We start from the raw sequence: 16,947 nt of genomic DNA, 5'->3' as shown, positions 1-16,947 counted from the left end.
TGAAAACGTGGTGTGTACATCAAGTACTAATTTGCAGGTCAGCACATCTGTAGATACGTTTATTTATCTGACCACATTGACAACAGGAAAAACATTGAGTCCGCTGATAAAAAAAAAAAACTATCTAGGTTTCTAGGGTTTCTTTCTCGTTAGCAAGGTATAGAAAGCCTCCACTATTGTAATGCCCTATCTTCTAGGCTATTGGAGTTACGTTCTGAGGTTATAAGCTGCTTCTTATACCTTCTCCTTTCTCTTCAAACCTATGTTTGCTGTAGTATTGAAAAGGTCCTGGAAAGAAATATGTAGAAAAAAATGTCTCAGTAAGTATGTATTTTCTTTAAACTTGATGCCTATATAAGGCTCAGTTCGATAATTCCAAGTTTTAACTTTAATGTAGTCAGATTTATCAATTTTTCCTTTACAATTAATGTATGGTGATCCTTTTCAATAAATCTTGGCCTGTCTCAAAGTCACAAAGATAGTCTCCTGTGTTCCTTCTAAAAGCTTTATTGTTTTGCCTTTCATATGTATATCTATACTCCATTGAAGATTGATTTTGTGTTATGGTGTGAGGTAGGGATCAAGATTCTTTTTTTTTCCCCCATATTATCAGTGAAGTAGAAATTAAAATCCTAATGTACTTATACTAATATTGAGAGATCATTCTCCATGGGTCTCTTGCATTTCTGCATGTCTTGCAAGCAGAGATAATACCCTGCTTGGAGATCCTGCTTTTGTTCCTGATTACCTTTTCACTGATGTTTATATAGGGTACAGCCTTGGAAGATAGAGGCAGTATCTCCTTCTGGAGCAAAGCCGGCCCGCTTACTGCCCACTATAAAAAATTTGACTTCCCTAAGGCCAGGATGGCTCTCCCGTAATGCACCTGACTACTGACGCAGGTACCATCTGGCTTTATTTGCGTTGCTCAGTGGGAACTGAGGCTCAGGGTACACATTCAGACAAGTTGGTAGTCTGGTTACTGTAATCGATGTGAAGTAATAAAATGTCCTTCAGCTCTGACCCGGGAATATTGTATCTTCTTCTAAGGTCTATGAAGTTGGAGTAAGTAACTAATTTGAGTAGAGATTATAAATCCTCGTCCTTTATAGTTCTTGATACTTTGCATCCCCTAGAATTGCTGAAAATAAAAAGATGATTGATACCAACTATTGGTAATTATGTGAGGCGGTTAGAACCCTTCCTTTGGGGATTGTAAATAAGCATATCCACTTTGGGAAACTGTTTGAGAAGCAGTTGAAGAGCTCAGGCTGTTCTAAGCTAAAGCTGAACGTCACATGCCGTGACTCAGTAAATTCCTCTCCTGGGTTTGTATAGAATCCAGTACATTTCTATTCCCAATAGAAATGTATTCATATGTTTCCTAAAAGACACAGACAAGGATGATCCTAGGCACACTCTTCATAATTGCCCCCAATACAAAACAACCCAAATGTCCATCAACAGTAACATGGACAGGTAAATTGTTGTGTATTCATACAATGAAATACTACACAGAAATGAGCATAAACAAGCTACAATTACACACAGCAACTTGGGGGAACTTTGCAAACATAACACCGAGTGGAAGAAGCAACATACAAACCAGTGCATGTATCAGTGGTATATTCCAAAACAGGAAAGCTAATAGATAGTGTTAAACATCATGACAGTGATTTTCTTTGTCGTTGGTTAGTAGAAGGCATGGGGTACTGAGGTACTTCGACGGTGCGAATAATGTTCTCTTCCTTAACCTGAATACTGGTTATGCAAATGTGGGTTCATCATGTGAAAATGCACTAAGCTATAGACTCACGACTTGTGCACTTTCCTACATGTATACTATACTTCAGAAAAAAGACAGAAATCACAACTCTGAGGCCTTTTACTTAATATATGAAGTTACCTCAAGATAATAATTCTATCTAATATTATCTTATTCAGGATTAAACGGGCATAATTTCAAGCTCCATTGGGTTTGGAGGGCAGAATTCAGAAACTCCATCAAGAAAACAACAATCATAGTGCTAAAATTGCTTTAAAATGAAATGATTTCATGTTTATATGTCTTCATGCATACTCTATAATTTTCCTTATTTTCTGAAAAGTTGAAATACGTTATATAGGGTGAGTCATACTGATTGAGTATATTCATTAAGACAAAAAAATAAGAAATTTACTTAATTCAAGACTGTCTATGTAAATTGGTACAGCCACTACGGAGAACAGTATGGAGGTTCCTTAAAAAACTAAAAATAGAGCTGCCATGTGATCCAGCAATCCTACTCCTGGGCGTATGTCTGGAGAAAACCATAATTCGAAAAGACACGTGCACCGCAGTGTTCACTGCAGCACTATTTACAATAGCCAGGACATGGAAGCAACCTAAATGTCCATCAACAGATGAATGGATAAAGAAGATGTGGTACAAATATACAATGGAATATTAGTCACAGAAAAGAATGAAATAATGCCGTTTGCAGCAACATGGATGGACCTAGAGATTATCATACTGAGAGAAGTAAGTCAAAGAAAGACAAATATCATATGATATCGCTTATATGTGGAATCTAAAAAAATGGCACAAATGAACTTATTTACAAAACAGAAATAGAGTCACAGATGTAGAAAACAAAATTATGGTTACCAGGGGGTAAAGCGGGGGAGGGATAAATTGGGAGACTGGGACTGACATAAGCACACTGCTGTATATAGAACAGATAACTAATAAGGACCTACTGGATAGCACAGGGAACTCTACTCAATACTCTGTAATGGCCTGTATGGGAAAAGAATCTAAAAACGCTTGGATAGATGTATACGTATAACTGATTCACTTTGCTGTACACCTGAAACTAACATGACATTGTAAATCAGCTATACTGCAAAAAAAATTAAATAAGAAAAAAAGATTTTCTAGGAAAAAAAAGAAAAAACCCAGACATACCTTTAGTAATAATAACTAAAATAATGATAATAACTAACCTTTACTGAGGGCTTAGTATTTTCAAAGCAATCTTAGTCATTGATGGGTGTGATTCCATTGAATCTTCTCAACGAACCCATGATGTTTTACAGCCCTTGAACTCTACACATAGCCCCAACCCCAGCGTGAACTTTAAAGTTCATGACTTCAAAGAGCATTACAGATTACATTACCAACCATCCTTGTAGCAAAAAAACCTAGCAAAAGCAATTTGTGAAATGACAGCACATTACAGGAAGGATTTGAAGAGTAATTTTAAAGTAAAAACTGAATGGAAATAACCACCATTCCCTCAAAACCTGCTGCAAAACTTAAGAAATCATGGATTACTCATCATACTTGCTCATTTGTGTTCTGACTCGTTTGCCATTTAACATTATGTTAAAGGAAGGTAACAACACAGAAAGTTAACCCAAGCTTATCGAAGTGTGAAGGACAGAATTAACTGCAACAAATTTTAAAGAGGCTTATGTTAATTGGCTCTATTTAAAAATCCTTATTTGTTGAGACTAGAGTTTATTCTTACACCAGAATACCGAAGAAGCAGAAATAATTCGATCTCCTATAACACTGTTTCTGACGTGCCACTTTAAAGCTCTCTGCTTTGGTGGGTGTTTAGTGGGGGCAGGGGAGGGGAGATTCTTCATATATAGTTCTAATTTTTACTTTTGAAAAAAGCTTAGCAACCATTTTTGAGAAGATATTAAAATACAAATGAAAGAATTTTGACCATTTGAATGTGCAAACTATTTTGGGAGAATATTTTACTAGGTTACAGGTTAAGTCAAGAGATGTATAATACACCTGAGGTAATAAAATCAATTTTTTAAAAATTTGCTTTGGAATTGTTATGAGACACCCAAAATGGGCCTATCCAGGATTAAGTAATCTTTTTTTTTTTAAATTAATTTATTTATTTATTTTTGCTGTGTTGCGTCTTCGTTTCTGTGCGAGGACTTTCTCCAGTTGTAGCAAGCGGGGGCCACTCTTCATCACGGTGCGCGGGCTTCTCACTATCGCGGCCTCTCTTGTTGCGGAGCACAGGTTCCAGACGCGCAGGCTCAGTAGTTCTGGCTCACGGGCCCAGTTGCTCCGCGGCATGTGGGATCCTCCCAGACCAGGGCTCGAACCCGTGTCCCCTGCATTAGCAGGCAGATTCCCAACCACTGCGCCACCAGGGAAGCCCGGATTAAGTAATCTTTAAAAATTCTCTTTGGAAAACCAATGTTCCATATGCTATACTAACGCAGGCATTCCATGTTAAGGGCTTCAACCATCAACCAAACATGCCATGGTAGGAACAAGACAGATTTCTGAAATCTCTGAGAGCGCATCAGATATCCTTCATAAAGTTCAATCTGTTCTTTTTTGACAGAGTTTTGGTTCCCTTGTTTATTTTGGTTTTACTGTCACAAAGATTCATGAATAATAATGAATACTTATAAAGTGCTATATAAATTATACGCATCTGCGTTTACAAGCTCCCCTCTTAGAAAATTTTCTGTTAAAATAGCACATGGTTTGTTAAGACAATAAAATAATGTACTAGCCAAAACATTTATAAATTGTTCTGTTATTGTCCCCCCAGTTCATAGTTATTAAGTGAAAGAGTAGACACATGGCCACATGAGGTAATCGCGTGTGAGGTCTGCTTTTGTATATTCAGAAAAGGTTCAAAGGCTTTTTCTCTTCCTATTTGGATGGTGTGAAGGATGGGCTAATTCACTCATTCACAAACTAAGCTGTATGTATGATGGTTGTATGGTAGACACAATGCTAGAAACAAAGAAGCAGGGAGACAGGGTGGTGGGAGTAGAGATTTCAAGGCTCAAGGGCATAAGGGTTGGGGAGGAAGAATGAGAATGGGAAAGGCCCTCCATGGGCCCAGCAGAGAGGACTCAAACTCCATAGAAAGTTTTGTCCACACCACAGGGACTTGGCACGAGTGGTGTTTTTGTTTTGTCTTTTAAATGAATCTATTGGCAGTGCTCAGATGTGATTGAAGAGCGGAAGGGGACTCTGGACAAGCACACCGCAGAGGTTTCCAGATGGAAAGTGAGAAAGCCAGACTTGGTATTGTTGACTAGGATGATGACAGTGAGGAGAGAAAACCAGAATTGCTTTGAAAGATATTTGTTAAGGAAAAATTAATGTCATTTCCTATCTGATGGGACGGAAAGATGAAAGAGAAGAAACGTAAAGTGCAGGGTTCCAGCCGAAGTGGTTAGAATAGTATTTCCATTGTGGAGAAAGAAATCAAGAGATTTGGCAACAGGCTACATTTTAGCTTGTATTCACATATATATTTTAGATGTATTCAGGCTTCTTGGTTTTATTTTATTTTTTGTTTGTTTTGTTTTTTATTGAAGTATAGTTGCTATAGAATATTATAGAAGTTACAAGTGTACAATATAGTGAGTCGCAATTTTTAGAGGTTATAGTCCATTTATAGTTATTATAAAATATTGGCTCTATTCCTGTGTTGTCCAATATGTCCTTGTAGCTTATTTTATCCCTAATAGTTTGTACCTCTCAGTCTCCTACCCCTATAATGCCCCTCCCCCTTCCCTCTGCTCACTGGTAGCCACTAGTTTGTTCTCTATATCCATGAGTCTGCTTCCTTTTTGTTATATTCACTAGTCTGTTACAATTTTTAGATTCCATATATAAGTGACATCATACAGAATTTGTCTTTCTCTGACTTATTTCACTTAGCATAATACCCTCCGAGTCCATCCGTGTTGCTGCAAATGGCATTATCTCATTTTTTATGGCTGAGTAGTATTCCATTGTAGGTATATACTGCATTTTCTTTATCCATTCATCTGGCGATGGACACTTGGGTTGCTTCCCTATCTTGACAATTGTAAACAATGCCACCGTGAACACTGGGGTACATGTATCTTTTCAAATTAGTGTTTTTGTTTTTTTCAGATCTATGCCCAGGAGTGGAATTGCTGGGTCATATGGTAGCTCTATTTTTAGTTCTTTGAGAAATCTCCACACTACTTTCCACAGTGGCTGCACTAATCTACGTTCCCATCAGAGCTGGATTTGTTCATCAGCAAGAAGATATAGATGTGATATTTTGTGTTCTGGATCTAGAGCTCCCATGATAATATTTTAAGTAAAATGAATGTTATCTCTTCACAATTACTTGGTGTCTGGCTTAGTGGTATAGCGTTGGGGTGGGAAAAATCTTAGCGTATCAGATCTCTACTTTTTATGAATGTCTTTGTTTCCTCTTTTTCTTCTGGACTGTGTGAGTGTGTGTGTGAGAGAGAAAGATTTGGGCAGTCACATTCATCACTGGGCACAATGCAGGAGGCAGTGCCCTTGTCCTGCAAACAACTGGCAAGTAGGACTCAGAATCACTGCATAAAGAGCTCAGCATTTGAAGGAGTCACAGCTGCCAGCTAACGCTTTCAGGAAAGACATGGAAGGAAATAATTGTAACAGAATTATTAATGAGAGCTTTTGACTGTGTATTTCTTTCACACCTGCTGCCCCGTCACTGTTGCTGCATATAAGCGGAAGTTAACCAAACCTTGGGGGATACCCCTCGCTCTCTCTCTGCCAATAAGAAAGCATAAGAGAAGAAGGGTTACTATCTATGGACTGGTTTCCATTGGTCAAACTCTCTATGCTCTTTCGTACATTTAGTTCCTACAACTTCAGGAAGTAGAGATTATTTTTCCTAATTTTCTGACAAGAAGCCTGATCTTCAGAGAGGACGAAGGGTTTCTCCAAAGCCCCTCAGAGCAGGATGGTGTTTGTGGGTCTTCAAACCAAGGCCAGTGCAACACTTCAGCCAGTGCCCTGACGCGTGAAGCCATTTTGAAAATTGTAGAGTTTTATTTAGAACAGAGGACTCGGACTGCATGGCCTGTTTAGAGCCAGACTCGTTTCATAATGAGGTTCGTTAAATCTGCCTTGATCTGACAAGGTTTCAGCAAGTCATTCTCTTTCCTCCCTCCTTCCCTCCCTCCCTCCTTCCCTCCTTTTGAGTCATTATCTTTATTTCATAGGTTAAAATACGTGTACGCTGCCCGATGGTGGCAAAATTTCCCCATGTTGAATTACTATTTGTTTATCCGTTTTACAGTCAGATGACTCCAAGACAAATCTCTAATACCAGTAGTAGAAATGATTATACTGCAATCAATATACATACGTACATACATCTATATATACACACAGTGTACACATACATACGTATCTCCAATCATTACTTGCCACCGTGATCTGCTCAGCCTTGGGTGAGATTTTTCAACTTCCTAAAAGTCTCTTCCTGTATATAAAGTGGGATAATAATGGAACCCACCTCACGGAACTGTTGTGAGGATGAAATTAAATAACGTGTGACGCTTTTGCATGGTCGCTGGTACGTAGTGAGCATGTAGTATAATGTAAGAAGATCAAATTGTGCATACGTTTCACTGAAGTCTTGTATTTCTGTTGCCTAGGGTTTAACTTGCCTACTCCCTTTTCTACAAGATTACCTCTAGTAACCCGCGTCTAGCCTGCCCTTCCTCTTGCTGGGGTACTTATACTGGAGCCAAGTAGACGACCCCTCCCGAATTGTTATCTGGCCTTAATGTGTGCGGTCAGAGCACACTTGTGTTCTCGCTACATGGGTCTGCGCTTAAGCCTAGTCGTTTCCATTTATAAAACCCTTTGAGATCTTTTAGGATGAAAGAATGGCATTTTGTGTCTGTTTCTTGTCTATGGTTTATGTGACGAAAGTATATCATTCCTCTCGAAGTCCTCAATGTGCAGAATGACAGCTCTTGGCCAAAATGTTGTGAGGCTTCAATTATTTGTAAAGTTCTTTGGAAGGCTTGGATGTAGTGTACCATCTTGGTAAAAAAAAATAATAATACTGTTATTAGTACTCTAATTATAAAGCCCCTATAGGTGCCTCTTCAAGTATGAATGAGATATTTTCCTTAAATATGTTGAGGCAGGAGACAGATGGGCTCTCAGGGCAAACGGTTTGAGTTCATTCCTTGTGGACCTGCGCTCTAAGATGGAAATAACAGGACAATTGAGAGAGGACGCTGGTCCCGGCCCAGATAAAAGACAAGAGACCACATATTCCTCATTCTCAAAGTCAGGAGACCTCCCTGACTACACACGTGCAGAAAGGCTCCTTGGCGGTCAAAAGGGGAGTGACGCTAAGTGGCTAAGTCTACCCATAGGCCACTTCAGTAGAATCCCTGTGGCTAAGAGGTGCGCGCACACGCGTGGGAAAATCCTGAGATACACCAAATAAGGACTTTGAACCAGGCAAATAAAAATGATTGGCCATTTTTCAAAGTTTAAAAAAAAAAAAATTGGCCAAAGGAAACCCAGAAGGAATGCCCCATAAAAGTGATTCAAACAGCCACGAGGGCGCAACTCTCTCTCTGAGCCCTCCTGTGCGTCTATCCAGACGTACTGTACTTCTTTTTTCTCCTAATAAATACTTTACTTGTTTCACTACTTTCTATCTTTGCGGGAATTCTTCTTCTGCAAAGCCACAGGGCCAGGGCCTTGTCACTGACCACTGGTCTAGTGACTAGGATTCGGTGCTCTCACCACCACGACCCGACCTCAATCCCTGGCCGGGAACCGAAACCCTACTTCAAGCCGCTGCAGGCCGAGGCCACCCGAGTCCAATGGGATTCAGAGAGCTTTCTGTTAAATTATAAACATAGGCCAGGTACACAAAGGCCACATACATTTGGTAATGGACTCTTAGATAAGATACCAAAAGCACAAGCAACTAAACGTAAAGTAGATAATTGGGACTTGACCAAAATTTAACAATTTTGTGCGTCAAAGGATACTATCAAGAAAATGAAAAGACAACCTCCTGAACGGGAGAAAATATTTAGCATCCAGAATGCATAAAGGACTCTTACAAATCAACAACGAAAAGACAACTCAGGGCTTCCCTGGTGGTGCAGTGGTTGAGAGTCCGCCTGCCGATGCAGGGGACACGGGTTCGTGCCCCGGTCCGGGAAGATCCCCCATGCCGCGGAGCGGCTGGGCCCGTGAGCCATGGCCGCTGAGCCTGCGCGTCTGGAGCCTGTGCTCCGCAACGGGAAAGGCCGCCGCAGTTAAGAGGCCCGCGTAGCGCAAAAAAAAAAAAAAAAAAAAAAAAAAGACACAATTATAAATGAGAAAAGAGCTTGCATAGACAGTTCTCCAAGGAAGATATAGAAATGGTCAAAACACACGTGAAAAAATGCTAAACATCACTAGTCGTGAGGGGAATGCAAATCAACACCATAATGAACTACCACTTGACACCTATTACGATAGCTATAATCAAAACAATGGGAAATTGTAAGTGTTGGTGCGGATGTGGAGAAATCTGAACCCTTGCACATTGCTTTTGGGAATGTAAAATGGTACAGCCACCGTGGAAAACACTTTGTGGTACCTCAAAATGTTAAACCTAGAAGTACCATTTCTCCCAACAACCCACTCCAAAGTATGTACCCAAAAGAATTGAAAAGAGATGTTCAAAAAAAACTTGTACATGAATGTTCACAGCAGCACTATTCACAACAGCCCCAAAGTGAAAATAGCCCAAATGCCCATAATAGATAAATGGATAAACAAAATGTGATTTATACATGCAATGGACTATTATGCAACCATAAAAAGGAATACAGTTCTGAAACATGTTACAACATGGATGAACCTTCAAAATATTGCACTATGTGAAATGTCAGACACAAAGGGATAAATATTGTATGATTCCACTTATATGAAATATCTAGAATAGGTAAATTCAGGGAAATAGAAGGAAGATTAGGGGCTACCAAGGGCTGGGAGGAGGGAGAAAGGATAAATTATTATTTAATGGTACAGAGTTTCCATTTGGAGAAATGAAAACATTTTTCAACTAGATAGAGGTGATGTTACACAATATTGTGAATGTACTAAGTACCACTGAATTGTGTACTTTAAAACGGTTAATTTTATCTTATAGGAATTTTACCTTAATAAAAAAGAGATCACTGAAGTACTAAATGATGTGCTAGCCTAAAATAAGAAAGGGAGGGTCACAAATATGTCACTAAATAGTATAGGAATTCCTGGAAAATTTTTGTTCTAAATATGTGTTAGAGATTTAGAAAATGGTAAGCGTTTGTTTCCGTATCCTTTTGTAATGACAAAAACCTGAAGCTAAGTGAAGACTAATCAGCTAAAAGCACTAGAATGGCAGTAACCGAAAGTACAAACATAAGAGGAAAATTAAGACTATGGCTCTGACATCTTGAGTGGCATTTTACTGGGGATCTGCTTGCCAATAGAATTGTGGGAACAGTTAAAAATAGACACGACGAAGGAATCATAACAAATGGTAGGGACACATCTGTAACAAGACTGAGGTTGAATTCTAGAGAGAAGTTCTTTTCATTGTTTACACTAGTATTTCTTCCAGTCCTATTGAAATAAGGATTCATATTTTGCTTAATTTTACAAGAATTTTACTGATTAATAACTAAATGTTTGGAGACAGATATTAACTAAGTATCTGAGCCCAGAATTGGAAACGTATATCGAGCTGAGATCCTGCATCACTTACCTTTTCTTTTTTATTTATTTATATTTTTAAATTAATTTTTATTGGAGTATAGTTGCTTTACAAGGTTGTGTTAGTTTCTACTGTACAGCAAAATGAATCAGCTACACATATACGTATACCCCCTGTTTTTTGGGTATAGCACAGACCACTCTACTTAATGCACTGTGGTGACTTAACTTTTCTGAGCCTCAGTTTTCTCAGCTGTGAGATAGAGGTAACAATATCCTCTTCCACACGAGTGGGAAGCACCATAGTAAAGGAGACTGCCTGGCACAGAGTAAACAGCTATCAAACATTTAAAAGAAGACCTCTGTATCCTAAAGCCATCTCAATGAGATTTCTGTTTAATATTTGCTCCATGTTTTAGGTCTCTTTCAGGGAGAGGTGGAAGGAGGAGTTCCCTAAGTTTTGAAAATGGGAGTTTTTTAAGGAAAAGTACCAGGGAGCTTTGAAACTAAACATGAGCCTTTTCTGTGGTTTAAGGAGTGGGATACTCCATATAAGATTCTTCCTACCATTAAAGATTCTCATCAAAGGGCATCTCCGAATAAGCACATTCCTATTGCTGTTTTGTCATGAATATGGTTTTCTAATTGTTTAATCATCTAAGAAGGTACAGTACTGAACATTGGGAATCCAAAAGTTGGACTCTTACATCACGCCGTATACAAAATTAACTCAAAATGAATCAAAGACCTCAAGGTATGACCTAAAACTGTAAAACTCTTCAACGAAAACAGAGGGGAAGAGTTTCATGCCATTAGGTTTGGCAACAGTCAATAAAAGAAAAAATAGATAAATTGGACTTCATCAAAGTTACAAACTTCTGTGCATCAAAGGATACTACCAACAGAGTGAAAAGACAACCCATGGAATGGGAGAAAATAGTTGCAAATCACATGTCTGGTAAGGGATTAAGATCTGGAATATATAAGGAACTCCTACAATTCACAACAACGACAACAAAACCCAAAAACCCGTTTAAAAAACGGGCAAAGGACTTGAATAAACATTCCTCACAGAAGATAAGACAAACGGCCAACAAGCACATGAAAAGATTCTCAACATCACTCATCATACAAGTGAAAACCACAGTGAGATACCACTTCACACCCATTAGGATGGTACTAAAAAAGAAAGAAAGAAAGAAAGAAAAAGAAAATAACAAGCGCTTGTGAGGATGTGGAAAAATTGGAAGCTCTGTGCACTGTTGGTGAGAATGTAAATTGGTGCAGCCACTATGGAAAACAGTACAGCAGTTCCCCCCAAAATTAAAAATGCAATTACTATACGATCCAGCAACTCCACTTCTGGGTATATACGCAAAAGAACTAAAAGCAAGGACTCAAAGAGGTGTCTGTACACGCATGTTCACAGCAGCATGATTCACAATAGCACAAGGTGAAAGCAAGCCACGTGTCCATTGATGGATAAATGGATAAACGTAGTAGATGCAAACAATGGAATATTATTCAGTGTTAAAAAAGAAGGAAATTCTGACCTGGTTGAGCCTTGAAGGTATTATGCTAAGTGAAATACGCCAGTCACAAAAGGACAAATACTGTATAATTCCACTAATGTAAGCTACCTAGAGGAGTCAATTCATAGAAACAAAGTAGAATGGCGGCTGCCAAGGAGTGGGGGGAGGGGAGAATAGGGTGTTATTGTTTACTGAGTACGGAGATTCAGTCTAGGAAGATGAAGAAAGTTCTGGAGACGGATAATGTTGATGGCTGCACAGCAGTGCGAATGTACTTAATGCCCCTGAACTGTACACTTAAAAATATTTAAAGTGATAAATTATATGCTCTCTATATTTTACCACAATAGAAAAAAAAACCACTTCCTGTGTATACTAAGAGGTTCATCCCAATGGAAAAAAAAATAACAGCAGTAATAGACTATAACTTAGAGTTCAAGAATCTTTGCTTTTCTTAGGGAATCCAAGCAGGTAATCCACAATCCTCTGTCTAGCAGAAATGTAATGCAAGCCACGTACGTAATGACAGAAGCAATTCAAGTTTTTTTTTTTTTTTTTTTGGTAGTTATATTTCAGAAGTAAAAAGAAGCCGGTAAGATTGATTTGAATAGTTAATTTGAATTATTTTAATACCATAACATCTATTGTATTTAACACAACATACTCAACATAGATCATTTCAGCATAGAGTCAATATACAATTATTTATAAGATATTTTAGTCTTTTGGGGGTACATTGCTTTGGTTTAAAAAGGTTTAAAGGTGGCCCTAGTTACCTTTCAAGGACTCACTAGACTAGGGGCTACTGAATTGGCTAGGACAGCTCTATAGCACTTTTCGGGGCAGTTAGTCTGTTGAGGTGAGAAGTAACACCCCACACAAGGTAGGCACATCTTAAATGGTGCTAATGGACCACTGTGGAGGGCACGTATTCAAAAGACCTTCCTCAGTTTGATAATATGACAAGCTAGGAGTGTTAAAACGAGCTACTCTATGCAGAGGTCCAGAGAGTACCTGTTCATGGACCTAGAAGAGAACCAGAGGAAGGAAAGCTTGGTTTGCTCTCTGAGATGTGTTTATTTCTGGCTGGAAAGGCCAAGAGTGAGCCAGGAAAGAATGAAGGGAGGAGAGAAATATTGAAAGGAGTGATGTCGGGTGGGAGTGGTGAAAGAGCAGTGAAACAAAGTGACTTTATCTCAGAACTTTTAAAAAATGTTTGCATTACCATATCCTAAGGCCAAATGAATTTTTTTCCTCAGCAAGAATGTTAGAGGTTGAAGATTATATTTACCAAGTGCAAAAGAGCTACCAGTAGGGCTTTCCTGGTGGTACAGTGGTTGAGAGTCCGCCTGCCGAAGCAGGGGACACGGGTTCATGCCCCGGTCCGGGAAGCTCCCGCATGCCACGGAGCGCCTGGGCCCGTGAGCCATGGCCGCTGAGCCTGCGCATCCGGAGCCTGTGCTCCGCAACGGGAGAGGCCACAACAGTGAGAGGCCCGCGTGCCGCAAAAAAAAAAAAAAAAAAAAAAACCCTAACAACCTGAATTCAACAGTATACTAAGAGGATTGTACACCAAGTGAGATTTATTCCTGAAATGCAGGGAATAAGAAAATATGAAAATCAATCAATGTAATACACCACATTACCATAAGGAATGAGAAAAAAAAACACCTGACCATCTCAATTGATGCAGAGAAAACACTTGACAAAATTCAACACTTTTTCATGATAAACACTCAACAACCTACATTAACATAATAAAAGATATATATGAAAAACCCACAACAACATCATATTTAATGGTGAAAGACTGCTTTCACCACTTCCATTCAGCAAGGTACTGGAAGTCCTGGCCAGAGCAGTTAGGCAAGAAAAAGAAATAAAAGGCATGCAAATTAGAAAAGAAGAAGTAAAATTATCTCTATTCACAGATGATATAATTGTATATGTCTAAAACCCTAAAGGTTCCACAGAAAGACTGTTAGAACTAGTAAACAAATTCAGTAAAGTATCAGGATAAAAAGGTAACACACAAAAATCAGTTGTATTTCTATACACTGACAATGAACATTCTGAAAAGGAAGTTGAGAAAACAACTCTAATTATACTAGCATCAAGGAAATAAAATGAACTACTTAAGAATTAATCATATTATATATATATATCACTTCAACTTAATAATGACCTAAGAGGAAGTTTGTTGGTTTCTTGTAACACCTGCAGAACTGACTCATCCCACTTGTTGGTGGTCATCTACCCATCAAAAGCTCCTGAGTACCATTAAAAAATACTCATTCCTCTCCTAAACTGACATAAAACAGATCCTGTGATACCCAGGGAAAAGTCTTTCTGAAGGTGAGCATTCCATAGAGACCCAATATTCCAAATTTCAAAATGTAGCCACAAGTGGAAACAGATGAACTTCTCAGGATCTCTTTGTTCACATTAAGCATACAATAAATAGAGTTTAGAAAGTGAATGACATGTGGTTGAAAAGAAAAGCCCTGAAAAAAAAACAAAAAAGAATTAACCACATCCTTGTTCATAGCAGCATTATTCACAAGAGCTAAAATGTGGGAACAACTCAAGTGTCCATTGACAGATGAACAGATAAACAAGCTGTAGTGGAGACATACAGTGAAATACTATTCAGCCTTAAAATGGCAGGAAGTGTGGACGCATGGTACAATGAACTTTGAGGACATTATGCTAAGTGACGTGAACCAGACACAAAGGACAAAGCCTGTATGATTGCACTTACATGAGGTATGTAGAGTAGTCCAATTCACTGAGACAGAAAGTAGGATGGTGGTTGCCAAGGAGTAGGGGAGGCGAGGATGGAGAGTTACTGTTTAGTGGGTATAGGGTTTCAGTTTGGGAAGATGGGAAGGGTCTGAAGTGGGGAGAGTGTTGACGTTGCACAACAGCATGAATGTGCTTAATGCCGCTGAGCTATGCACTTAAAAATGGTCACGATGGTAAATTTCATGTAATATGTATTTTACCACAGTAAAAAAATTTTTTTGAAAAAAAGAAAAAAAACATAGTTAATTTAAAAAATCCAAAATTATACTTGTAGACTTCAACACTCCTTTTCTTTTTTTTTAATTAAAAAAAATTTTTTTATTTTATTTATTTATTTTTGGCTGCATTGGGTCTTCGTTGCTGCGCGTGGGCTTTCTCTAGTTGCTGCGAGCGGGGACTGCTCTTCATTGCGGTGCAGGGGCTTCTCACTGTGGTGGCTTCTCTTGTTGCGGAGCACAGGCTCTAGGCGCGCGGGCTTCAGTAGTTGCGGCTCGCGGGCTTTGTTGCTCTGCAGCATGTGGGATCTTCCCTGACCAGGGATCGAACCCGTGTCCCCTGCATTGGCAGGCAGATTCTCAAACACTGCACCACCAGGGAAGCCCAACACGCCTTTTCATTAATTGATGGAATACGTAGACAAAAAATAAATCAGTACAAATATGGAATAACTGAAAAGCACTGCAAGCAGCTTGATCTAATTTACATTTATCTAACATTCTACCCGACAACAGCAGAATACAACTTATTTTCACATATACACAAAAAAACTCACCGAGTAGATGATTTTTGAACCTAAAGCAAATTTCATTAAAATTAAAATGATTGAAAGTATATTCTTTGATTAAAGTGGAACTAAAGTATAAATTAAAAGCAGAAAAATATCTAGAAAGTCTCCATACATTTAGAACTTTAAAAACTCACTGGTACATAACCCATGGGTGAAATAGGAAATCACCCAAGAAGTTAGAAAATATTTTGATTCACATGAAAAGAAAAATACAAGTCAAAATTTGTGGATACAGGTAAACTGGTGCTTAAAGGGAAATGTATACTATCAAATGATTCAATTAGAACAGATATAAAAATATGTACTTTTACCATATATAAAAAGAATGGTCTAAACTTCTACCTTAAGAAACTAGGAAAAAAAGAAGAGAAAAAAGTAAACCCGAAGCAATCAGAAGGAAGGAAATAATAAATATAAGAGAAGAAAATTTTTTTAAAAATAGAGAAAAACAATTAAGAAAATCAATGAAACATAAATCTGGCTTGTAGAAAAGATCAGTAAAATTTAAAAACCCCTAGTCAGACTAATCAAGAGAAAAAGAAAGGATGCAGAACTTGTTAATATCAGGAACAAAAAGGAAGTGTCCTTATAGATCCCACAAACATTCAAAGGATAATGAGAAAATGTGAATAACATCTTTATGCCAATAAAACTGATAACTAAAATGAAATGGACAAATTCTTTGAAAAACACCAACTATCAAAGTTTAAGAAGAAATAAAAAACCTGCATAGTCCCATATCAATTAAAGAAATTGAACTGACACTTAAAAGCTTTCCCACAAAGAAAACTCCTCACCCACTGGTGAATTCTTACAAATATTTATAAGAAAAGTATTACTAATTCTATAGAAACTCCTCCCCAAAATAGAATACTTTATGAAGCCGGCGTTCCCGTAATCTAAAAATCAAGTTAAGATAAATTATACCTTAAGAAAGTTAATTTAATTTTTTAAAATGGAAGTATAGTTGATTTATCATGCTGTGGTAGTGTCAGGTGTACAGCAAAGTGATTCAGATACATATATGTGTGTGTGTGTGTGTGTGTGTGTATATATATATATTCTTTTACAGATTCTTTTCCCATATGGGTTATTATAAAATATTGAGTAGAGTTCCCTGTGCTATACAGTGGGTCCTTGTTCTTTATCTGTTTTACATATAGTAGTGTGTATATGTCAATCGCAAATTCCTGATATATCCCTTCCCCCCACCTTTTTACCTTCCCTTTGGTAACCATAAGTTTGTTTTTCTATGTCTGTGAGTCTATTTCTGTTTTGTAAATAAGTTCATTTGTATCATTTTT

Source organism: Globicephala melas, chromosome 2, assembly GCF_963455315.2.
Source record: "Globicephala melas chromosome 2, mGloMel1.2, whole genome shotgun sequence".
Taxonomy (NCBI): Eukaryota; Metazoa; Chordata; class Mammalia; order Artiodactyla; family Delphinidae; genus Globicephala; species Globicephala melas.
The sequence above is the reverse complement of the archived record's forward strand: the minus strand, read 5'-3'. Positions refer to the sequence as shown.